Source organism: Sturnira hondurensis, unplaced genomic scaffold (assembly GCF_014824575.4).
Source record: "Sturnira hondurensis isolate 20B ecotype Veracruz unplaced genomic scaffold, ASM1482457v3 Scaffold0012488, whole genome shotgun sequence".
Lineage (NCBI taxonomy): Eukaryota > Metazoa > Chordata > Mammalia > Chiroptera > Phyllostomidae > Sturnira > Sturnira hondurensis.
The window spans coordinates 4,388,167-4,415,416 of NW_028085119.1; the positions used below are offsets into that span (position 1 = coordinate 4,388,167).

Consider the following 27,250-nt stretch of genomic DNA (forward strand, 5'->3'; position numbering starts at 1 on the left):
TCTTGTGACTACCATCTGAAGTGGAGTGGGAGCTATCTTGTAAGACTGAGCCCTTATTCTGTGGGATCTAATGCTATCTCTGCATAGACAGTGTCAGAATTTAGTTGAATTTCAGGAACCCAACTGTTGTCAGAAAATCGCTTTTATATGTAGAACACCTTCCCTCTTAAGTTGGAATTAGTACTAGAATCATTTAACACTCACAGTTGGTGGGGTAGAGAGAAAAAAATAAACATACAGGGGTTTGCAAAAGTAGGTTTACAGTTGATTGCATAGAAAATAATACAATAATTAATAAATAATAGTATAAGAAGAAACTCTGTATTTTGCATACTCACAACTATAAACCTACTTTTGCCCACCCTTGTATAATTATCTTTTCCAAAATAACTTTTCTGAAATAACTGATCTCTTACTCCATGGCAAGACACATTAAATAATCAAAACAACCTCATGAAAGAGACACTATTGTATTTCCTGTTTATAGAGAGTAAAACTCAGGTCAAACTGAGGTCAGGTAATTTTCCCAAGGTTACAGTAGGTGGCAACCTGATGTGAGAGCCAGGGACTTTCTCTCAGGAGGCTGAGTTCTTAACCTCAAAATGACACCACCTGCAGCTGAGATGAATTTGAAGTCCCTGGGGGTTTTTTGGTGAAATGAGAAATCCTGTCCTCATCAGCTTAGAGAAGAGGTGAAAACTGAAAAGCTTAGAAAGAGGGCTGATGTGGGGCATAGCTGCTGAGGAAAACAGGAGAAGCCTGTGGTTAGGAGCTGGAAAAAGGTGGCCAGGCTATCTGCTAGTCCACCCACGATGGACACCCTGAATCCGCTGTGGCAATCCTCACTGTCATGTTCTGCAGCTGGAGTGGCATCAGTGGGAAGGACAGGCAGTCAGACTGGTGGGCTGGCCAGGCAGAGGAGTAAAAGGATCGGGGGGCAGAAAAGTTAGGGAAATTAGTGAGCAAATTATAAGGTCTGTGGACAATTCATTTAGGCTGCCAAGGAAGCAAAAACTGAAGCCAAAAAAGAGCCCAACTGGAAGAAAATGGGAGAGACAAAGACTATATGTAGGATGAGCGAAAGATCAACAAATGCTGATAGCCAACAAATGCTTTTGTCCAGTTTTGCCTGATAAGAAGTCAGTGATCTGGTGGCTGGGCTTCTTGTAGTTGTCACATTGGGGTTTGATGACTGCAGCTCACTTGTTTGGAGCAGATACAAGTCCCCATGGAGACCGCAGCTGTTGCACAATCTAGTACCTCACCTGCTGGTTGGTGTCAGTCAAGAGGGCATCCTCCGTTTCCAGCGATTCCTGTTCCCTTATAGCTACCAAGTTAAGTTCTCAGCTTCTCTTACTGGAATCAGATTAAACACTGAGCCTGCCCACACATTTTGGTATACTCACTCTCCCACTTTAGAGCAATGTGAAATATATAAAAATGGGAGATGGTTGTTTGTATTAGCAAACAGCTTGTGAGTTTACAAATAATTCACAGTAGAATTTCTTTAAATTGTGAGCAACCTATACACCCAATGAATGATTTACTTTTCAAACTTTTGATTCATCAAAAGTGATTCCAATCATCAATGTGATTCCAGATCACATTGGAAGATGCTTCTCATGGTTTAGCAGGAGAAAATGGCAGGCATCTCTGCCTGTTTTTATTTTTAAATGTATTTATTTATTTTAGTAAATCATAGTTGGCATATGCACAGGCATTCTTTAACTCCTAGTTAAAGCAATTTCTAACTCCTAGTTCTGATTCTTGGCAGAAATTGATTTAAAATAGAAGCTGAGAAAAAAATCAATTCATGTGTTTCTGCTTCAGAATCAGAGGTAGGGAGCAACAAAGTTCAATTTTATTATGGAGTGCTTGTCTAAAAATGCAAACCAGTGAAGTAAAATATTTTTCAGAAATTGAAAATGTATATGTGTGTATAGACAACTTACTTTGCAAGAGGTTCAACCTGTTCCTTTGTGTTCGTTATGGGAAGTATTGGTTTGGTCACTTCATACACGTAAGCACAGAAGTCAGGATCAGAGGGAGGGAACCACTCTTTACAGGGGCCTCCATCTCCAGCCCATTTTGGTGCTGCTGTAACCTCTTCCTCCTCCTCCAGCTTTTCCTCCTCTTTCTTTCCTCTGCCTTTCCTTTCAGAGTAAACAACAGCAATCGGAATGAATAAGCACTCACTGTGCTCTGAGTTAATCCGAAGAGCACCCCAGAAAATCAGTGTTTATATCTCAACGACCACACCACAGAGTTGTCAAATTTTCAATGACATTCATACAGTTTTAGAGTTCCTATGTTTTGCAGTAGAAATTAATTTTCAAGAGAACACTATAGGATTGATATATATAATGAAAAAAATCTATTTGTCTTCTGTATAACTGCATAGCATCCACCCTGGACCATCATAAGTACACAATAAATATATATTGAATTGGAAAAAAATTGGTTGCCTTCTCAGGAAGTCTATTCTGGTTTCATATCATCTCTTGTTTCAGTTGACACCTTCTGAAAGAAAAATTTGTGTTACAGTTTTTAACAAAAATTATCCAAAATGTAGAAAAAAGCAAAACAAAATAAGGATGGCATTGAATTAGCATCACACAGGGGCAAAGACTCACTGAGAGTTTATCTGGGGAGATGTACTTAGTTCTTTTTTTATTATTACATTTTTCTGGGTGACATTGGTTAGTAAAACCACACAGGTTTCAAGTGCACAACTCAATACACCACCTGCCCACTGCACTGTGTGCCCATCGCCCAGAGTCTCTCTCTTTCGGTCCCCATTTATCCCCCCTTTGCCCACTTTCACCCCCCCACACCCCCTTAAAATGTCCTTAGTTCTCCACTTGGAAAAAATGGAATGTACTTATTAAACAGTAAAGATGCTGTTTAATTAATTAAAAGGTACTATCAATTAAAAGTTCCTGACTTAGAGAATTTAGTAGTGATTGTATATATTTTTGTTTAGTTAAGATGCAAATTATTTCTGTCTAGTGGAAAAGATACCTCCAAAGGTTATGGTTTATTGTTCTAGAGGATGGTTAATATCCAACAGGATGGTTTTTTAATGTGGCAATCCTTTTCTAACTTTTCTAAATTAAATAGCTAGCTTCTCAAATGTTCTTTGAACCAGTATTGACATCTTACTGACTGTTTCTAGTTAATGAGTTAAACAAAAACAATGGTGTGGGTTCTTTTGCCAGGTAACCTAGAACAAGCACACTTTACCCTGTGTCTCCCACTTAATACAGTCATTAAACCCGGGAAGAATATATGCCATAGCTATTTGAAAACTCTGAAAAGCAATCAACAGCAGAGAGACCAGAGAAGATACTAAATTACTCCTGAACTGTTGGTGAGTTTGACTTGCTTATTTTCATCCACTATTCTACAAGCTGAACTAAACACCGCCCCAAATCTGAAAGTGGGTATCAGCGCAGACAGTTAAAGCTCAAGGAGAAGCCTATTGGAGAAACAGGAAAGAGAAAGTAGAGTAAATCCCTGGTTGTTTTCTTATTTTTCTCCATTCTCTTGTGCTCCAGCCCCTAAAGAATCCTGTGACAGTGGTCACCATGGTGGCACCAGGGTCCCTAAGAGCCTAAAACTGCCTTGCACTCAATCAGTCCTCCTGCTGTTGGCCATAGATATGGATGCAGTCATGGCAAAGTGTGTCAGGGCAGGTTTTTGTTTGGGGACTGAAAAGGAAGCCCCAACAAGCCAGAAAAGACAGAGAAGATCATGGAGAGGAAGGAGCTCAGGAAAGTAACCCATAAAAATTTGTTTATGGATTCCTAGGCTTACTCCCACACTGCATGTGCATGGTTCTGACTCAGAAAAGCACTCACATAGGTTTTGAGGACTGCACTATGGAATAGACCATATCCCAAGTCCCAAACTGGAAACTAGTTGGCATACATGTAGGACTGATTCAAACAGTACTCCAAAGCCTTTGAAAATGAGACTGACAGTGGAATGAAAACTCACAGAACACTGGTTGGAATCTGAAGACTGAAAACAGCTGTGTTCATTACCTTTTAAAACACACACACATACACAACAGAAAATTCTTCTTAGAATGTACATAAGACCCATAAATAAGAACTGTAGGACTCATAACATAATATTACAATCTAATTACTCAGCATAACCTCAGGAAAACCTCAACTCATATAAGTAAAGATAATCAATAGACAACAATGCCTAGATGACGTAGAGGTAAAATGCTACAATTAGTAATGAACACTTGAAATAAATAGAAAGTCTTAGAAAGAAAGAGGAGATATAAAATAGAATTTTGGAGCTGAAAAACACAATACCAAAACTTAGCAAAACATAATTCTGAGTGGGTTTAAGAGACTAGAGATAATAGAAGAAATAATCCATAAACTTAAAGATAGATCGATATAAATTATCCAATCTGAACAACACAAAGAACAAAGATTGAAGAAACAACTGATGGAGTCTCAGGGACTTGTTGTATAATAAACAAAGATATTGATGTCATATCTCATCTTGATGTCAAAGATATTGATGTCAATATTGATGTCATCAAACTCCCAAAAGAAGAGAAAGATGAAGTTCAGGAAAAAAATGAATCATTAGGAGTGAGATGGCTTCATCAATTTGGTTAAAGACATAGATCTACAAAGTCAAGAATTTTAGTAAATGTCAATGAAATAAACCCAAAGAATTTCCCTCCTGGGAAGTTTTGAAACGTCAAAATTAACTATTGAACCCCAAAGGCAGCCCTGGCAAGTGTGGCTCAGTTGGTTGGAGCATTGTCCTGGGTTGTGTGTTTGGTCCTGGTTGGAATGTATGTGGGACACAGCAGACTGATATTTCTCTTGCATCGATGCTTGTTTCTATCTCTTCCCCTTCCTCTCTCTCTGGAACCAATGAGTATATCCTCAGGTGAAGTTTTTAAAAAAAAGGCAAAGCAGGTGACATGATTGTCTATGTAGAAAATCTCAAGAAATCTACCAAAAAACAAAGAGATCTCCTAGAGCTAACATGTGAGTTTATCAAGGTTTCAAGATATCAGATCAACATACAAATTGAACCTGCATAGTTCAGTGGCCATCAGCTCATCACTGGCACAGACCATTACGGCCCAGCTGGCTACCGTCTGACCTTGGCATTCCTAGAGCACAGGAGCTCTATGAAGGGCTCCAATGCCCCTGAATTTCTTAACTGAAAGTAGAAACCAGCATTTAATGCACTAGGAGCCCTGTATATAAGCATTCTGCCTTTCAAAAATCTCATTATTTGATTGTTTTAAAGGTTGTAACTATGTAAAAACATTTTAGGATGTGTCCATATTTAGGTTTATTAAATTCAGGGGGAAAATCAATTGCAAACCCCTATATACAGGCCTCAAAGTCAACAAGAGGCCACAGTAAAGAAATTGAGGGAGGTCACGGTGATTTTGCACAGGGCAGGGACTGGGGAAAGAGCCATCCCCTCACTGCCCACCAGTGGGATGCCCTGTACTTATTCACTCAGCTCCTGAACACTGATGTCCATCTGGTCCTGGGGTAGACAGAAGAATAGTTCCCTAAAGGCACCCTCATTCCTGGAAGAGATTTTGCAAATGTAATTAAGTTAAGGAGTTGAGATGGGAAGATTGTCCTGGATTATGGGTTGGGCCCAATGGAATCATAAGGGTACTTAAAAGAGGGACACAAGAGTGCCAGGAGCAGAGAAAGGAGGTGCGTAGAAGCAGACGATGGAGTGACGGAGGAAGGGGCACAGCTGAGGAACGCAGGTGCTGGTAAAAGCTAAAAATGGCCAAGAAATGAGATTTCCCCTAAATCCTCCAGAAAGAATATGGCTCTGCTTTGATTTTACCCCATTTTCAGATTTCTGACCTCCCGGACCGTGAGACAGTGGATTTGTATTGCTTTAAGACACAAAGCTGTGGTGGTTTGTCATGGCAGCAACAGGAAACTAACGCAGCCCCCATGGCGGGGCAGGGGGCGCTGCTGCAGGCAGGGCAGGGCCTCGGACACTGCCGCCAGGTCTGCAGTGTGGCCGCAGCAATGCTGAGGCGATGACCTAAACAGAGACCCATTTCTGTTATCCTTGCACAGTGACTTTTCTTCGTTTCTCCAAAAAGTAAAAAAGAGAAGAAAAATAATAAGAGAACTGGACAGAATTACATTTATTACATTATTAAAAGAAATTACTTATGTATAAAATTATCACAACCAGAAAAAAAGATTTGACCGAGCTATTGTTTCACTGTCTGAACTGCAATGCTCTATGACCTGAGCCTGGAGGACAAAAAGAATGTTCTGCTAGTCTCTATGTGCAGCATCCGAGGACAAGAGTCCTTGTGGAACACGATCCACTTCTGATTGTTTTCTCCTCAAAGGGACCCTGGCAGAGACTGCACGTCAGCACATGTGATCGGGTGGCTTAGAGAAATTTCCTGGAGCATCTTATGCTCAACAGGCCAAATTTCTGAACATCTTTACTTCTGAGTATAACATAAGATAAATAGTAACCTAGCTCTATGTGTCCTTTTGGCAAAGATGTGGTTATTTATTAATCCCTCTACTCATTCCTTCATCCCTCCATTCATTCATTCATTCATTCATTCATTCATTCCTTTTACTCATTCATTTAACAACTATCTACTCAGCATGCACTATGTGCCAGGTGTGTATTACTGATGCAAACACAAGAAAGAAAACCCTCAGTTCCCTTTCCTAAAGGAGCTTGCTAGAATCTTTCATACAGGAACCATATAATGTAACACAAGGCCCAGGGACGCCTGCACAGGGTGTAATGGGAGAACGGAGGAGGATGCACCTGAGTTTCAGGACTGAAGAAAAGTCTCGTAAAAGAGGATGACTGAGCTGGGTTTTGAAGGAGAACACAGGAGTTGATTGGGATGACAAAAGTGAATCTAGCTCCCCAAGCAGAGGAAACAAGGAGCTATAAATAAGAGAACAAGGCACACTGGCAGAATGACAAACAGCATAGTATTCTGAGGGACAGAGCTCCACTTGGAAGAGACTTCAGGCCCAGGCAGGCAAGTGCAGATCACTGAGGGCCTTTGCACAGAACTCTAAGCAGCTCACCTTTGACCATGGGGCAATGGTACACCACTGGGGACTTGCAATAATGGGATGAGGGTCACGCATTGGAGAGATCAGTCTGGAGGCAGTGTGGGGAGAAGGAGGCGACAGGGGTAGAGAGATCATTGAAGTGTCAGCTGCAATGCTCCAGGAAATAGATGGACTACTCTGCAAGCTGCACAGAGGTGTAGCCAAGACACTGTTGTCTATCACTGTGTTCCCCATCCTTAGCACAGTGTCTGGCACATAGTAGTTGGTAAAGAAATATTTGGTGGCTAACTTACTACTTTAATGGAAGAATACAAATGAACTGAGTTAAAGGGCACAAAGAAGGGAGACAGAGTAGAAATCTAAGAGACAGAAGAGGAAAGACATGGGAGCTGAGCATAGAGCACAGTGTGGGGGCGTGGACTCTGGACTTGACCTAACACTTACCACCTGAGCTTAGAGCCCAGTATTTCATTCAGCCTCACTGCCCTCATATGTAAAATGGGAATTACAAATACCTATTTCAAGTGGGGTTCAAATGAATGTCAAGAGCTTAATATATTGCTTGGCACAAAGTAAGTACCCAGTAAATGCTAGCTATTGCCATTTACATTGAGGAGAGAGGGCAAAGTGCTAGGCTGTTTGAATGAGTGCCGTGTGACAAATGAATATAAGAAAAGCAAGAGATAAAGGGAGATTTCTAGGATTATATAAATCTTTCTAAAGATTTAACCACAACTACCAAATATACTTTTATGCGACAGACTTGTAAAAAATGCAATTCTATCTTTTCAAATTTTGCAACATGAGAAACAAAAGAGTATGTGTAACCCTTGTGTACAATTTCAAGAATCACAGTAAAAGGCACACCTGCTTGTTTACCACCAGCTTGAGAAATGGCACATTTCCCTTGTTCTAGGGGACATATCCGTGGAAATACTGCTGTGTGGAATATCTGAGGTTTTCCTCCTTATGTTCTCCACTAGGACTTTTATGGTAGTTGCAACTTATATTTAAGTCTTTTATCCATGTTGAGTTTGTTTTTGTATATGGTGTAAGTTGGTGGTCGAGTTTCATTTTTTTGCGTGTAGCTGTCCAGTTCTCCCAACACCATTTGTTGAAGAGGCTATTTTTACTTCATTTTATGCATCTGCCTTCTTTGTTGAATATTAATTGACCACAGAGACACAAGTTTATTTTCAGCCCCTCTATTCTGTTCCATTGATCTCTGTGTATGTTCTTATACTAGTACCAGCCTGTTTTGATGACAGTGGCCTTGTAATATAGTTTGATATCATGTATTATGATCCCTCCTACTTTGTTCTTCTTTTTCAGGATTGCTGAGGCTATTTGGGGTCTTTTTGACTCCACATAAATTTTTAGAGTATTTGTTCTAGATCTGTGAAATATGTCATTGGTATTTTAATAGTCATTTCACTGAATCTATAGATTGCTTTGGGTAGTATGAACATTTTGATAATGTTAATCCTGCCAATCCATGAACACAGTATATGCTTTCACTTATTTGTGTCTTTCTTAATTTCTTTCTTCAATGTTGCATAGTTTTCTGAGTAGAGGTTTTTTACCTCCTTGGTTAGGTTTACTCCTAGGCACTTTACTTTTCTTGTTGCTATATAAATGGAATTTTTTTCCTGGTTTCTGTTTCTTATATTTCATCGTTAAGCAAGGGTCATAAAGGAAAGAACAAACAAATGGGACTTTATAAAAAAAAACCTTCTGCATGGCTAAAGGAAAAACATCAGCAAAATGAAAAGGGAACCAACCGTATGGAAAAGTTATTTGCCAATGATACTTCAGACAGGGACTTAATCTCTAAAATATATCAAGAACTCACACAACTTCACTCCAGGAAGACAAACAATCCAATTTTAAAATAGGCAAAGGACCTGAACAGACACTTCTCCCAGGAGGACATACAGATGACCCAGAGACATATGAAAGGATGCTCAGCATCACTAGCCATCAGAGAGATGCAAATTAAAACCGCAATGAGATACCACTTCACACTGGTCAGAATGGCCATCATAAACAAATCAACAAACAAGTGCTGGAGAGGTTGTGGAGAAAAGGGAACCTTAGTACACTGTTGGTGGGAATGTAGACTGGTGCAGTCACTGTGGAAAACAGTATGGAATTTTCTTGGAAAACTAAAAATGGAACTGCTTTTTGCCCTGGCAATTCCACTGCTGGAATTATAGCCTAAGAATCTTGAAACACCAAATTCAAAAGAATCTATGCACCCCAATGTTCATAGCAGTGTTATTTACAATAGCCAAGTATTGGAAGCAATCTAGTGCCCATCAGTAAATAAGTGGATTAAAAAACTGTGCTACATTTACACAATGGAATACTATGCAGCGGAAAGAAAGAAGGAACTCTTACCCTTAGCGACAGCATGGGTGGAACTGGAGAGCATTTTGCTTAGTGAAAGAAGCCAGGTGGTAAAAGACAATCACCATATGATCTCTCCTATAAGTGGAACTTAATCAACAAAACAAGCAAGCAAAATGTAAGCAGAAACATTGAAGTAAAGAACAAACTGACAGTAACCAGAGGGGCACAGGGAGGGAAATAATGGGGAAGGAGAGAAGGGGAAGGGTCATCAAGGGGCATGTATAAAGGACCAATGGACAAAGCCAAAGTGGGGAGAGATTGATTGTGGGAGGTGGGAATAGATGAGGCAAGAGAAAGTGGTGGCAGAAAAATGGAGACCAGTGTACTTGAACAACAACAGCAAATAAATAAATAAATAAATAAATAAATAAATAGAATGGACACATTTCAATAACCTTGAACCTCAGATGCTCCTCTGAATCATACCCATACCCTTAATCCCCCAAGAGGAAACAACTTTCTTGAACTTGGAGTTCATCATTTTCTTGCTTTTTTTTTGTAGCTCTAACACACACACACACACACACACATATATATGTATGCCTAAACAATGTATTTCTTAGCTTTGCATATTTCTGAATAGTATGCACGTGGAATCGTAAGACACATTCTTTGCAACCGGCTTTTGCTGAGCATTAAGTTTGTTGAGATTATCTCTGCTGATGTCTGTAGCAATAGTTCATTAATTTTCACTGATGTGAGATCCCATTTTATGAATATACCATAATTTATTTATCCACTCTATTAACAGTTGGACAATTGGTTTGTTTCCAGGTTTTTAGACATTACAAACAATGCTTCCTGGAGCATAGAGGCAAGAGATTATTCCAGGAATATATACTTGATGATTGAAACAGAATTGGCGATTTACAAGTTACGCTCACCTTCTTAGTTAGATAACACCCTTTGTTTTCCAAAACATTACATCAGTTTGGAAAGACTTAAATAATGAATCTGTTCAAACACTTAAAAATGTTTCAAATTAATCCACCCAGAAGTATGAACCAGAAAAAAAGAGAGCGAATGTTTTTTCAAACTCTCACCTCTGTCCGGGCCTCAACATCACAGGCAGTCGCTGCGATGATGAGAGCAGCTTCGCTCTGCGCCACCGTGTTCCAGACCACAGCGGGCCGATGAGCGCATGCGTGACGTCGTGGCTCTGAATGATCTCTCACAGGGCCATCTGCGTTGCCAAGTTCGTCAGCACAGTGGCAGCATTGGCAATGGCTCTATCTCCTTTACCGGACAGGACGTTTATTAGTGGACCGATGCCATCATCTTCGGCAGCAGCACTGGGTAAATGAAGGCAAAATGAGTATCATTCATCTAAGTCCAAGAAACTATCTTTGGAGTGTATAACTGAACTATGAAACACCTAAGTACATAAATACAATTCTAGAAATAAATTAATTTACCATGTGATGAGCTCAGAATTGAGGCTTCAATGATTTAAATGAAGTCTGGGGATATGTCAGGTATGAATGAATTTAAATAATCCTTTTCCTATATCTGTAGCTTTTGGTTATAGAAAAATGTGTGACTACTTAGAAACACTTCTGCAGATGTTCATTTTTATTTTATTTTAGTTTTAAAGATTTTATTTATTTTTAGAGCGAGAGAAAGGGAGGGAGAAATCAAGGGAGAGAGACGTCGATGTGATAGAGAAACATCTATTGGTTGCTTCTCCTACAAGCCCCAACAAGGAACCCACCTGCAACCCTGGCAAGTGCCCTGACTGGAATCGAACCTGCGACCTTTTGCTTTTCAGGACGACACTCAACCAAGTGAGCTACACCAGTCAGGGCTACAGATGTTCATTGTAAAAATCAGTGATACTTATAAGACCAGGCAGTTCTATTCAAAGAAAGTCTATTAAAATATTCCTAACCAGCAGGAAAACAGAACTTTAAATAGGAGGAATGAGTGAGCATGAGAACTCTGGATTAAGTGAAAATTCTTTATCCCACCTTTCCCTTTTCAAAATTAGATTGCTAATTATTGGCAGAGGTTAACACATTTGAAGGCAGCAAGCCACTTTGCATGTGAATATTGCTTTTATAAATTAAACATCAAAAATCAAAGTCATGACATTGACATAAGTAGGTAATTTCAGTAATATAGGCATATTCAGTTGTTAAATTTCTGATTTTTCATATAAAAAGATTACAATATATTAACATTTTTAACAAATTAAATATCCTTTTAAGAACACTATACTTGCCATAGTCCTTGCTTTGTAAAACTTAAGAAGCTCATAAAATAGTAAATATAAAAAAGGGATCATTTTAATGTCTGGAAGACAATTAATGATTTACTATAATGTTTGGGATGGCTTCAAATAACAGATGTTCCAAGCAATAAGATATATAAAGCATCCTGGTTTCAAAGAAAGATCCAAAATTGTGTTAAAATTTTATTTAAATCATCATTCATTTTATCATAGTAATAAAGGTAATGAAGACAATAAAAGCATATTTGAGAATCCAGTAATATCAACATCTATTTTAAGTTTATATCTGGTGCATTTTTCAAAATTTACAGCCATTTTAATAGCCCCAGGATAAGCGAGGCTGTGTGATGCAGCCCATCGCCCCATACTCTGAATTTAGCTGGCACCGTCACTTGCATTTTCTGATTGTAAAGGAGAATCGACAAACTTAAGGACAGAAGTTATCACAATTGTCCAGAAAATAAATCCTCGATAAGGAGACCTGTAGCTGTAGGTGAAAGGAAGCTATGATAGTGACGCAAACCAGCTGGGAAGGAGCCTGAACAATAGAGACTGGGGACAGAAGTGACAAGAGGTGGCAGCTCTGAAGAATAAGGGCTGGGTTGGTGTTAACCTTGAAGGCACTTCCCACCCCTGGTTTATACATAAATCCACCCAGAAAAGCACACCATGCTAATGCCAAGGCAAAGTCAGCACCTGATTCCATTTCTCCCTTATTTGCTACATATTTATACCTTCTGGGGTATCTCTGGACAGGCATCCCTTGAAACTAAAATTTGGTCAGATGACATTTAACCCAAATTTATAAGAATAAATAAGAATATTGGGAGGAAGTTAATTTCCTTTCTTAGGGAAAAAAATAAACACTTTTAACATAATGTCACATTTAATTCTCTCTTCTATTATTAATTGATATGGTGGTCTTTTGATTTTATGAATACGGGAGAATTTGAGGGCTCAAATTTATTTGTTTATCAGAAACATCATATTAAACTTATAGTTGAAACACTGAATTTAAAAAACTTACAGCAAGAATTTTAAATGATGAATATATTCTAATTAATTAATATATTCTTAAATCTTTCCAAAAAGCTTTTTTTCCCTCTGACTTACTTTTCAGGCACTTAATGCAATATGTTCCTTAAACCAAATACTTTTTAGTTTTTCCCTTAATCATTATAAACACACCTTCACCAGTCCTTTGTCACTTAATAGTTTTTTATTTGATGATATTCACTGTTTAAAACATCTTGGAGACTAAGAAAGAGCACACAGGGGAGGTCTTTCACCTGCACCCAAGACCAAAGCTAGAGTGGATCAGGTAAATCCGTACCGACAAGTTCTCAAAGGCTTTGTCTGCTGGGTATCAGGGAGCTTTGGGAAAATTTAAGTGAGTACACGGGGTCATGCTGCATCACTTTAATTTCTCTTGTTTAAAAATAAGTGGGGTCATGATGATTAATTTCTCTTGTTTATAAATCAGGTGTGCCTCTCTCTGCTCACAGCCCTTCTGCTTGGGTTTTGTCTCTGCCTTTCTCCTATGTGAACTTATATTTGGCTTTGGTTCATTTATAATCCACCTTCTGCTCTCTTCTTTGCTCTTTATGGAGACAGGAAAGGGAAGTACATGAAAACATGGCTGCCTAAAACACCGGAGACTCTAGCACACAGTGGAATATGGCTTTCACTAAAATGAACACAACTGCCAGCACAGGAAGACAGGCCGCACACGCACAGCTGGGAGAGCCATGTGTGTGGCGTGGACACGTCTGCCCATGACTATGTGCAGCTCTGCTCATGTGGGAAAAGCATCGCTGTGATTAAATTATTATGGTAAAAAAAACAAGCTACTATTCTTACCTAAAAACTAGGTTTAGTTACAAGAGTACAGAATTTGTGCTTAAAAAAAGAATTGCATTAATTTGGCATCTCTCAAACCCAAGACATTCTGTTCTATTTCTCCCTGTCTTACACACAACGCAAGCCTACCATGCTTTAGAGCACACTTCTGTCTCCCAGACGGTGCCGCGCTATCCCAGGAGTGGGGCAGAAGTCACAGTGCTCGGTTAGGATGTCCAGGATTACAGGGCCATACGTCATCACAATAATCTGAAAGTATTTTCTGATACCACCATTAGTCTCCATCCAGCTGGAGTTTAATCAAATAAGATTTTTATGTGTAAATTCAAAAAAGAATCAAGCTAAAATCAAAATAGGGAATATACAAAGGCATCCATTTATATCATTTGATATATGTAAAGAGAAGTCAAGTTTGACATGTCATGTGTATCCAACCTGTTACCAAGTCCTGACTATTTTCCACCTCCATATTTCTCAAATCTCTCTTTTCTCCATCTCTGTCTCTATCATGGAATCCAATCCACCATGCTCCTTGTGAGTTAGTAAAAATGTTGTCTGAAGGGGTCTCTCCCCTTCCTCTTCAATCCTTTCTCCATCTTACAGCTAAAGTAATCTTTAAAAAAATTTATTGCATTTTTTCCATTACGATTTAGTGCCCTATACCACCCTCCCAATCACCACATTGTTGTCCATGTTCATGTAATCTTTTAAAATAATCCATATAATCATACTGCTCCCTGCTTCAAACTGTCATGGCTCCCCATCGCTCAGATGAAGCTCTGGATAACTCCCATGAGCCAAGCCTCTCTCCCTCACCTCCCACGTTCCCTGTCACCCCCCTGGTTGCTCAGTGCTCTGGGCCTCTTGGACTGGCCGGACTGTTTCACCTCAGGGCAATCCTGTATGCTGTTCCCACTTCCTGACACTCTTCCTTCTGGAATATTCCCATTCATCTCTCGAGGTTTCACACAAATGTTTCAAGGAAATATTTCTGACCTCAAAACTAGGTAAGGTCTCTTTTTCACATGAGCTCAGAGCATTTATTTGCTGAATAGGTATACACATATTTTTGTTTTAAAAAAGATGTTTGGCACAAATGTTCACAATCAGAGAATAGCAACAATTTTGAAATATTATTTTATAGCACTTGTTACAGAAAGGAATTCAGCACCAAGTCTTTAATAAGTGCCCAAGCCCCACAATAAGAAAGCACTTACAGCCTTGGCTGGTGTGCCTCAGTGGATTGGGTGCTGGCCTACAAACGAAAGGGTCACCAGTTCATTCTCAGTCTAGGGCACATGCCTGGGTTGCGAGCCAGGTTCCTGGTGGGGGTTGCATGAGAGGCAACCACACATTGATGTTTTTCTCCCTTTCTTTCTCCTTCCCTTTTCCTCTCTCTAAATATAAATTTTAAAAATCTTTTTTTAAAAAAAACACTTATAGCCTGAGCACTGAGGACATTAAAAAATTCAATGACACAAATGTTGTCTATGTATGGTTCACTGAAAACTGTATGATTTCATGTCTGCTTTGCATTCACATTCCCTCTGTCCAAAACACCCTTCCCTACACCTCCAGTACCTCTGCCTGAGGCACTGGAGTTCACCCATCAAATCCCGCCCAACCACCCTTTCCTCTGTGAAGCCATCTGCGACCGTCACTCTCCCTCCTGGTTAGTCACTCCCCCTCTGTGCTCTGTCTGCACCTGGCACCTACCTCTTAGAGGCAGTGTTTGAGCTTCATTCATATCCCCAGTGCTGACAGGTCATATGGTTTATTGACTTGGGTCACCTGGAAGTAAGTGATGAGGAAAACCTCTGTGGATGTTGAGAAGGGGTGAGGGGACAGTCCTCAGCTCAACTTGGAGTTTGCAAGAAGGACGGGGACCCAACAAAATTGGGACCCCCACTTGTATCATTTACAGCTGCTGTTGAAATCGGGGTATTACCTCCCTGCCCTGATGTTTCTTCAGTTACATCACGAAGTAACTCACTTTTTTTTAAGATTTGATTATATTTTTCAGAGAAAGGTGGCGAGAGAAAGAAAGAGAGGAAGAGAAACATCAGTCAATTGCCTTTTGCATGTCCCAAACCAGGGACCTGGCTCACAACCCAGGCAGATGCCCTGACTGAGAATTGAACCTGCGACCTGTTGGTTCACAGGCTGGCACTCAATCCACTGAGCCACACCAGCTAGGGCTATATCATGAAGTAACTTTTAAATGCAGTTTTGTAAATGAAATTTTGCACTTTAGACAACTTTTGAGGGATCTGCCCATTTAATATATCAAGGGGTATCTATATATTGTCTTTGCAGACATTGTTGACTCTGTTTATTTTGGCTGTGTCATCAGATGACACCACTGGGTACCTCTCAGAGTCTGATCCTTGCTGCAGTTTTGAGGTTCCCGTTTAATGCCTCTGCAAAGACTGGTTCCATGAATCAAGGGTGACCTTGGGCAGCACAGAAATATGGTTAACAGCCCCACATACATGCCAATGTGTGGGACCTGATGGAACAGATGGTAATATTGGCAATCAGAACCTTGTTTGTTAACAGTGATTGCAGCCATCCCCCCAGCATGACTTCTCCTGTGGCAGCAGACACGCTGCAGGTGGTCGGAGAGGTGCGTGTGCAGCAGCCCCTCGGGGTTGGCGTGTTTGAGCCTTGTGGGCTCCCAGTGCGTCTGTACAGGTGTGCAGGGGTTGGACAGCAGCCATTATGAGAAACAGGTTTCCTGGTTATCACGACCAGATTTGGAATGCTGTGAACAGGATTCCTGACTCTTGCTCCAGGCAGTTTTTCAACAAAGGTAATGATCCAACATGTCTAGTGTATTCCTTAAATTGATCAATTCCAGAGTCCAAAACCACTGTGACCCCACCAGAGCCCCACTGTGGCAGAAGACTTCAGGGATCTGCACCCCCGAACTCTGGCTGAACTCCAGGACTGATGAAAGCAGCCAGGAGGATTTTTCTTCTTTTTTTAAAACGTTTTATAAAGATTTTATTTATTTACCTTTAGAGGGGAAGGGAAGGAGAGAAGGAGAGAAATATCGATGTCTGGTTGCCTCTCGTGAGTCCCCTGCTGGGAACTGGCCTGCAACCCAGGCATGTGCCTTGACTGGGAATGGAACCACGATCCTCTGGTTCACAGGCCCTCACTCAATCCACTGAGCTACACCAGCCAGGGCCAGATTTTTCTTCTTTTTAAGAAATAGTATTTAAAGAAGCTTATCAGGTCCTGACCACTGTGGCTCAGTGGTCTGGGCATTGTCCTGCAAAGTGAAAGATCACCAGTTCTATTCCAAGTCAGGGCACAGGCCTGCATTGTGGGTTCCATCCCCGGTCAAGGCATGTACTAGGGAACCGATCGATGATCAATGTTTCTCTCTCACATTGACGTTTTTCTCCCTCTTTTCTCCTCTCTCTAAAAATAAAGAAATAAAATCCTTCAAAAATAATAAAGAAATTTATCAGAAATAAGGGAGAGAATCACAATTAGTCACAGGGAAATGCTTGAAATCAAGAGTTTTTAAGTAACATAATTATTAAAGTAAAACCCAGTCACGGAAACAAATGCACAAAGTTTTCCATCCTACAGGAAAATTAAAGATGCAAAAAATATTTTAAAATACATGAAACCAAATCATTTCTTTCATATGTGTTTGCTTTGGTAGGCATGGTTTTGAGACATTCAGATGCGCTTTTCTGCTGCAGTTGCTGTGACATCGTGGCTCCTCAAGAGAGAAATGCTAGTTGCAGAGAGACGAGTACCTGCTAACCTGCACAAACAGCAGCAGGTTTTTGTCTGGGGAAATCAAGTGTAATTTTCTTACAAGGGACATGGAATCCACATTGACCTATCTGTTCAATCACAATATTTCACTGTTGTACACGCCACCTTCTGTTTCTGAAGCTGGAATGCCTGCCAATAATTAACCAGCTGCCATCAGGAAAAAATGGCTTTTGCAGTCATCAAAGGTTTCTGTTTAGCCTGGAAATCAGTCTATTTACTTATCTGTGGATGACAAGGGGCACAACCATATTGTTGATTGTCTTACCTAAATAATTAGGACACTGAATGCTCTAGTGTGACAGCAAATGAGAAACCTCCGGCACTTGCCAGGACTGGGTTATTCTCACCAGCTCTAATGTCACTGCTTCAGAGAGGCCTTCCTGGACAAGCTCTGTGCCGTCCCTAGGACTCCCTTCACAGCCCCGGTGTCCTGTATGCCCTCTCTACGACTCTGCTGCAGTATTTAATCTGTCCTGTTATCACTTCTGAAATTACCTTTTAAAAATTTCTCAAGTATTGTTTGTCCCCTAACTAAAATATAAGTTTCCTGAAAGGAGTTTCATGGAACCGATGTCGTGTTCCCTACTACATCCCCACCAGCTAGAATAGGGACTAGCGTATAAAGAACACCATGCATTGGTGAAATAATTGCAAAATAAGCAAAAGATCAGAGGAAATAAGTTCTTTAGCTTTAGGGATAGAATGATAACAGTGGTAAAGTGTGATCCCGTCTAGTTCCTGGTAGAAGTTGTGTCCTGGACTCTGTGATACTGGGTAGAGGGTAGCCACTCAGAGGCACAAAATACAACAGATACTCGAGATTCACTTTTTATTGTTTGCTTTATAGTTAAGAAAGGCAAAATTTAGAGATACTAAAAACTTGTTCACGAAGCAATTCAGTCAACAGACACAGGATCAAAGACAGGGTGTTCTGCCTATTAGTGCATTACCTTTTTTACAATCACCCATTTCTTAAGCTTTAAAAAGTGGAGTTTTTTCTAGGGAAAAAAAGGCCAGAACTTATTTAGTTCGCTTCATCATTCCTCAAGGAATGAGAAACAAAACAGACCACTTAATTTATAGCAGAATGGGAAGTTTTTACTAGCCATTGGATATATTTTTTGCCTTTTCTTACTCTTTATGAGAGAGGAGAGAGGAAGAAGAGGAAGAGAGGAGGGATAGTGGGAAGAGGAACACAAGCAAAGAGTGGAGTGAGGGAAGGCAGGAAGGGAGGGGAAGAAAACTCACTTCTCCAAAGGCGCTTGCTTATTGGAGCTCAAGGAACCCTGGTCCTTCCAGTCTAGAGGAATTCAAAGAGATCAGGAAGCCAAAGGGAAACATTTTGGTGGGAAAGATTTGGAGAAGTTCAGATTCAAGGAGCCAGTGAGCAGAAGACAGAGATAAAAGTTGCAAGGGCAGAAATTAAGAGCTTCAACTCCAATAGATGCACAGGACCAACGACCTCAGCGTGAAGGTCCACCCCACTTTGTGACCTTGAGCAAAGGCCACGCCGCTGTTTCTTTGCCTGTAAAATGGACGTGACAACCACATGCCCCACCACACAGGACTGTTTTTTAGGATTTAATGATATATCCCATTCTGAGAACTTAGCTCAATGCCTGGCACACACGTGTTAGCTGTCATCATCAGCTGCTTATCCTCTGTGAGCCACCAGGGCATGGATTTTCCTGTCTCCTGTGACACTTTCTTGGATCCTGGGAAAATATGATTATATTTCCAAATTCACATGTGTGTGTAAATTTTCATTTTCAGACAACTTCTCAGCTAGACAGTCAAACCCCAATATCTGCAGGGCTAGAGATGGGGCAATTTCCTCAGGAATCCCACCCAAGTGTTTGCATTCAGGTGTAATCACTGAGCAACAAAGGCCATTTCCAGAGGGAAGACGAATCTAGGGAAAAGGCTAATATAAGAGGCCAAGGGTGAGCAAAAATGGAACTTAGATAGGTTTTTGAAGTACTGCTTCAAAAACCTATCTAAATTGAGAGAGTGAGAGAAAATTTACAAAACATAAAGGTAGGCAAACTGTTTAATCATTTTCTCTGAAAATCAGCAATGCTGGAAATTACACCTAAAACAGGTACTAGCAACCTGAAAATAACATTATGTAAATGTCAGCCTCTGCAGTCCAGGAAATAAAAGCATACGGACAACTTTCTAGTTGAGCATTTCATGAGATTCATCTAGCCTCACAAGACTGGCAACTAATAAAGTTCAAACTGTGATGGTCAAGCATAAACTTACACAAAATGGGGAAGTGGAGTCAACTGGTTTTATTGCAAAATATAGCTTTTCATTCTATAAATTTCTTTAAATCCAGAATGATTTTCTTAGTCCAGAATAGTTTATGTTATAACAACACTCCACCAGGCAGAGAAGGAAAAGTATCCAAATCAGTGAACTTGGATAGAAATAATTGCAGAAATAATTCTTAAGTCCACCATGATGATTGCGCCCATCTATTTTACCTATTCATTTCAGAAGTCTTTTTAAAGCAGTAAATAACACTTTATATAAGTTATTTTTTAAAAAATTTTTATTGCATTTTTTCCATCAACACTTAGTACCCTAAATGGTCATGGAAGCAATCATCCTTAATACAAAAGTTTGAAACATCCTGAATATGAACCTGAGTTCCCTGAAAGATTTTAATACTAGCNGAAATAATTGCAGAAATAATTCTTAAGTCCACCATGATGATTGCGCCCATCTATTTTACCTATTCATTTCAGAAGTCTTTTTAAAGCAGTAAATAACACTTTATATAAGTTATTTTTTTAAAAATTTTTATTGCATTTTTTTCATCAACACTTAGTACCCTAAATGGTCATGGAAGCAATCATCCTTAATACAAAAGTTTGAAACATCCTGAATATGAACCTGAGTTCCCTGAAAGATTTTAATACTAGCTCAAGGTATCTTGCAGGATGTTGCTATTGTGAGCATTCTAATTCAATGAAGAAAGCATCTTTCAATAAAGTGAGATAAGTAAAAAACTTAAAACAAAAATAATCTTCCTTATCATACAAAGTCAAGAGCACAAAATCTACCCTGAGGGTAACTGCAATAACAATAGCATTAGTCTGTGTTTTTCCAGGGTATTTCATTTACCTACATGGGTATACAGCACAGCAGATACTCAGCCACCAGAACAATGAATGTGTCAACACATTTCAAAGTGACTGCCCCTTAAAGAAGAACAAAGACAAATCCAAACATCTATTAACACACATTTAGCAGTAGAATACTATCTCTTTAAAAGCATCACAATTGAATGCTTTAAAATATTATTTTAGACACACTGGAGAGTGTTTCAAATTAAAGTAGTGTGTGGTGCACTAAAATACGGAGGAATTCTTCCATTACCTTTTTTGCCCCTCCCCCAACTTCCTCCCAAACTGCCACTAGGGGTCAGTATGAAGACACAGTTCCTCTCACCAATAGAAGGGAGAATGAAACTGAAAACCCTTCCCTGTGAAAAAGCCTACACAACAAAGACAATAACTACACATCTATAGCATTATGAAATCCAACTGATACATCAAGACTGTAACATGAGTTTGCACTTTTCATAAGACTATTTCTGTAAATTGTTGTGGACTATTTCTATAGTCAATGTTTCTTTAATAAAAACATATTTTAAGCGACAAGATTACTTATTCTAAGTGAATCTGTGCCTATTGGCCAAGATGTATGATGTGAAAGAGACATTAAAATTTAATTTCAGGGTGGGGAATAGGTGGGTGTTGGCAAGGTGGGACTTTGCTTGAGGTGATGCAGATGACGTTTTGTTTAGTTGTACATTTGAAATCTGTGTGGTTTTATGAACCAATGTCACCCCAATAATAAAAATTTATTTTCAAAGAGTTATAGTGCATCTCTCTAGCCACCTAAAAAGTGTGTGAGGTCTGTCCTGAAAGTAAACAGCCAAACAATATGAAAAATAGAGACATTTATTGAGGAAGATACAAGAAACATTGTACACAGGACAATGACACCTCAGTTCCCCTCAGAGTAGGCATCTTGAGACCTCACATAGTTCTCCCAATTGCCATCAGCTGCCTTGTCATATTTTTCTGAACCTCATCAATAGTCAAATCTCTTCCCTCTCAAAGGTAATTTTAGCTCTGGGAAATGCCAGAAGTCATAGGATGCCAAATCCGGGCTGTAGAGGGGCTGAGTCACCTGGGTGATTTGATGTTTTGACAAAAAAACTCTGCACAAGACATGGTGCATGAGTGGGCACTTTGTTGTGATGAAGCTGCCAATCACCAGTTGCCCATAGCTGTGGCCTTCTGAATCACTCAAGTAGTTTCTGTGAGGAATATTGAAGAGTAACTCAAAATTTAGTGCAGATTCATTGCTCTACTCACTCAGTCATTTTGAATGGCACAGCCACACAGTACACATGCTCACTCAACAGTGTCTACCACCCCCCACTGACTAGTCAGTCAATCACATCTTTTTACGTAACCACCTTATATGCTGCCATCAGAGCTCTGTCCAGTCACTGTGGGTACGGGAAGTTAAGAAGGGGCCTAAAAATTTAAAATACAAGAAAACTGAGGTAAGAGGACTACCTAAGATTTAGTAAAATAATTAGTATTTACATGGAGATAACATGGAATAAGGACAAAGAATAGGAGTTAGTATGATATATATTTATGATTTATATGTGTGCATGATTTATATATGTGCAAATAATAGACTTGATTATGTATTTTCTGAAGCAAAACTGCTTATCTATAGGTGTTAAAATAATTATAGTTTTTACTTTTTATATTTTATTTTATTCATTGTGTTTTATTTCCTAAAATCACTGTATCTTTTGAAAAACATCTAGTCAATAACTGTAATATTTTGTAATCTTTTCATAGTTTGCCAATAAGCCAAAATTTAGTTAGTGTTGGCAAAGGAAAATGAAAAACATTGACCCCTTTTTATTCTTGGGATTAACTTAAAAACTCTAATTCTGATCAGATCCAACAGATGGCAGTGATGTTATAAATTAATAGTTTAAAATATTAATATATAGGATCTGCCCCTGAGAAGAATGTCAACCAAGAATAATTCTCTCAGCACTTGCATAAATATTGTAAAACTTTGATATGACAAATTAGATAGAAGAGTACAGGTAAGTATAACATGAAATTTAGCTGAAAATATCATTTCTCTTAAAAATTAACTCTTTCCTTTCCAAAAGTATTACATATTGAGAATTGTCAAAAAGATTAGCAACAAATCAAGCAAGGATGAATAATGGTGTCCAAATTAACTGAATGGATTACATTTTTATACAAAATTCATTACTGCTCTTGGTTACTATTTTTACTTTCATCTATTTCTTTATATTGAATTGGTTTTAACCTTCTCAATTTTTATTTATTCACTTAAAAATAATTTTATTTTTCTTTCTCCTGCTATAACTTTAAATAAATGAATCTAGTTGTTTTTGTCCTATTTTCCTATGTCTTCAATTAGCTGTTTATTCTTAGTCTTTGCTTTTTTGCATTTTTACCCATTTTAAGTGATCTTTATTTTGCAGATAACAATAAAAAGTATGAATAGTAGAATAGCCGAGTGCTAGAAACAGCTTAAGTGCCCATCATGGGTACTTAAGTGGATCAAAAAACTGTGGTACGTTTACACAATGGAACACTACACAGCAGAAAGAAAGAAGCAGCTCCTACCCTTTGTGACATCATGGATGGAAATGGAAAGCATTATGCTAAGTGAAATAAGCCAGGCAATGAAATACAAATATCATATGATTTCACCTAAAGGTAGAACCTAATCAACAAAACAAACAAGCAAGCAAAATAGAATCATAGACATGGAAACAAAGAACAAAATGACAGTGACCAGAGTGAGGGGGCAGAGGGATAATAGGGGAAAGAAGGGGATGGATCAAGTCAAAGAATAAGTATGAAGGACCCATAGACAAAAACAGCAGGGAGGGGGCACTGAATTTTGGAGGTGGGAAGGTGGGGATAGAGTAATGGGGGAAAGTGGAGACAACTGTAATTGAACAAAAATTTAAATATTTAAAGAAAAAAAAGACTCCCTTGGTTCTCAGGTCTTTGGACTTGAACTGAATTGCACTACCATCTTTCCTGGTTCTTCAGATTGCACATGGCAGGTCCTGGGACTTCTCGACCTTCATAATCAAACGAGGCAATATTTTTCTTTCTCTCTGTCTTTCTTTCTTTTTTTTAACACTTTTAAAAAAGATTTTATTTATTTATCTTTAGAAGGGAAGGGAAGGAGAGAAGGAGAGAAATATCAATGTATGGTTGCTTCTCATGCATCCCCTGCTGGGAACTGGCCTGCAACCCAGGCATGTGCCCTGACTGGGAATCGAACTGTGATTGTGTGGTTTGCAGGCCCACACTCAATCCACTGAGCTACACCAGCCAGGGCTGTCTTTCTTTCTTTAATTCTTTCTTTCTCTCTTTTCCTTCTTCTTTTTTAATCTACGTATTTCCCATTCATTTTTTTCTCTGTAGAATGATGACTAATAAATCAATCAACTGAGATAGATACAGGGAAGAAAAAGAATTACTTTATTTAATTACAAAAGTTGTCTTCAAGAAATTCTTGCTGTTTTATAAGGCAATCTTATCTTCTGTAGAAGAAAGAACACAGACTTTGGAGTCCAACAGACTTGGTTTAACTTCCAGCTAAGCTGTTTTAATAAATACCTGTGCCCAGGAAAATTAGGTGACCTTGCTGAGCCCAACTTTCTTCATGAGTTGATGTGTTATCTTGATAGTTTCATTTTTCGATGAATACAGGTCACATACCGCAGTGCTTGGAACGCAGAGAGTACTCCTTCCCAACCTTTCTTCATAGTATTTACCCACAGCATGTTGCTTTAAGTTGACTTTATAAACATTTCTGGGTTCATCTAGTGTTTATGTCCATTTAAAATGGATCTTGTATGTTTTTTTCCTAAATTTATCAGGTGTTATTATATGTTACCTTTAAGATTTCCATCATTATCCAGTTATATTTGTACTGGAAGCTTCCACAAGAGTTAACCTGTCACCTGAATTAAACCACCTGTTCATTTTCCAAACAAGCCCAGAAATAGTTGAGATTTTGTAAGTCATGTGTCACTTCATGATGGGGATACATTCTGAGGAAAGTGTTAGGCAATTTTGTCACTATGCGAACACCACAGAATGCACTTACACACTATGGATGGTACAGGCTGCTACACAGATGGGCTATACCGTCTAGCCTATTGCTGCTTCTAGGCTACAAACCTGCACTAATGTTACTATACAGAATACTGTAGCCAATTGAAAGTATTTGTGTATCTACATGGTATTTGTATATCTAAACACATCTAAATATAGAAAAGATGCAGTAAAAACATGGTATGCAGTACTTTTATATGACTGCCATCACCTCAGACATGTGAGGAACCTGTTGCTCTATGACTTTGCAATGGCTACGACATCACTAGGTGATAGGAATTTTTCTGATCCATTGTAATCTGTGGGGACTGCCACGTGGTTGGTCATTGGCCAAAACTTCCTTATGTGATGCATGACTGTATCTTTGGAAAACAGGCCTATCTGATGACTTGTTTTCAGGACGGTTTCTGAAGCTTCATAAAGGTTTTATCCCAAGACAGGCCATCTGCAAGAAAATGCAAACTTCCTTGAAAGTGAAAATATTTGGGTTGAGTGAGCGTTTCTGTAGTTACTTTGCATTAGGGGGATTGCAAGTGGTCAGATTAGCCAGGGCCAGGGCCGCGGCTTCCTTACCCTCTTCATTGTCACTTTCTAGCAACTGAACTAACTATGGAACCCTACAGAAAGAAGAAAGGTAAAATGTAACTTTACCAACATCCACATCACCTGGAATATGGTCACCTAAAAATGTAGAAAACAGTTTTTTCTGGTTTGCTTACCCTGATGACTTAAAAAGTCTTTGCTGTCTGAATTCTCACACATTGCTGAGATAGCGGGGGAAGCAGCAATTTCAGTCCCATTGCTTTCAGAGCCTTAAATGACTACAAGGAATTTTTCAACCTCTTGTTCACAAAAAAAGTTTTCTGTTTTCAGCTTCACAAGCCAAAAGAAAAAAATTAGAATTTTGCTGCAAACACTGCCCAAAATATGATAGGAATTCAAACTGTTTGCTAGCCTTAGTCACAGAGCCTAAACTACACAAAAAATATCTATTTAACCTTTAGTTCATAGTAGTTATGCAAAATGGGTAGGGGATATTGCTCTTCTTTCTGTTCCCTTATATGATATCAATACTATGGCAAAGAAAATTCTATAACAAAAAAGAGGAGAGTTATAGGTTTAGCAAGAACTTATTTAACAACAGTCAGGGGCCGGCATGGTACTGTGCGCACACATGCCATCTTCTCACTACAGACAAACAAATACCTGTTCCTTTGACGTTTACTTTAAACACAAACCCAATATTTGAAGAGTAACTAAGATCTATCAACTGGTGATCTGGAGAAAGTAAAAATTAGTAATAAACTATGGTTCTATAGTTCATACGTTTTTATAAAAATCATAATCATCTTCTATCCTAAATTACAAAACATGGTGATGTACCAAAAACTAAAATAATTATTTAATTGATAAATTACCTCAAACATAATCTAAGCATATATGAACATGGTTTTTATTTGAACACAAGTAAATTTATGACTTTAAGCACATACCATAGTAATTCACACCTCTTTATAAAATACTAAATTAAAAACCAAAGCATTTTTAAGGTTCTTTTCATTTTCTAATGTTTTTCTCTTGATTTCAAAGATTTCATTTATTTGAACTTCAGACAGAGGGGAAGAGAAGGAGAAGGAGAGAGGGAGAAACATTGGTGTGAGAGAGAAACATTGATTCATTGCTTCTCACTCCAACTGGGGAACGAACTCAGGACCCAGGCATGTGCCCAACCAGGAAGTGGACCAGGGCCCCTCCGCCCTGCAGTGCAATGCCCAAGTCACTGAGCCACACTGGTGGGGGCTCATTTGATTTTTTAAATAAATGACAATCTCATATCTATGCTAAAGCAAATATTGCTTCAACTAAATTAGAATATTAAAAACATTCTTGTTTTGTGTTCCATAGTTAGTTCTAAATTATGATTTATTAAAAAGCATATACTAGAAATATATATTAAACCAAATTCTGTTTTAATGCCGTAAGAAGTACCAGAAACTACTTTGAAAAAAAATTTCCTTCACTAAACTTTGTCATTGGTTTGATTCTCCATTAGGTTTTATGAAGTCAATTTACATGATTAAAATAGAAGAGTGTGTGATATATGGTATCAGGATGTTGATATATGAGAAAAGTGTTTTGTTAAAATAAGAATCTGCAAAAATGCTGATACTAATTGAGATTAGAACATCTACACGCAGAACTAATTAATGACATGTATTTTGATTAAACGTGTTTTTCAGAAATACTTTTAGAAATAACTGCAACTAGATTTGTATTTTAAAATTAATATACGATTTGTCTTTTTCAACAATAACTTTTAAATTGCCCCTTTCACACTTACAGTATCACATTCAAATGTCACCATGCTTGCAGATACTCTTGGGCTTGGCTCACCTGATACATGGGTGTCTGCTGAGCAATCTGTCCATAACTGGCATCAGCTAAATTACTAACACTTCTGTTCATTTGTCTTAAAACAATCAGGAACCATGTTCTATAATCCTATCATTTTAATCCCTTGGTCTTTTTTTTTTAAATTAGAATTCAGGCCCTGACCAGTGTGGCTCGGTTAAATGTTGTCCCACAAGATGAAAGGTCACCAGTTCAACTGCCATCAGGGAAGATGCCTGGGTTGAGAA

General features: G+C 38.8%; 1 pseudogene; it reads right to left on the reverse strand.

Moving 5' to 3' along the window:
- Nucleotides 1-5,044: 5,044 nt before the first annotated feature.
- Nucleotides 5,045-26,976, reverse strand: LOC118997158 (armadillo repeat-containing protein 3-like; annotated as a pseudogene).
- Nucleotides 26,977-27,250: the final 274 nt, after the last annotated feature.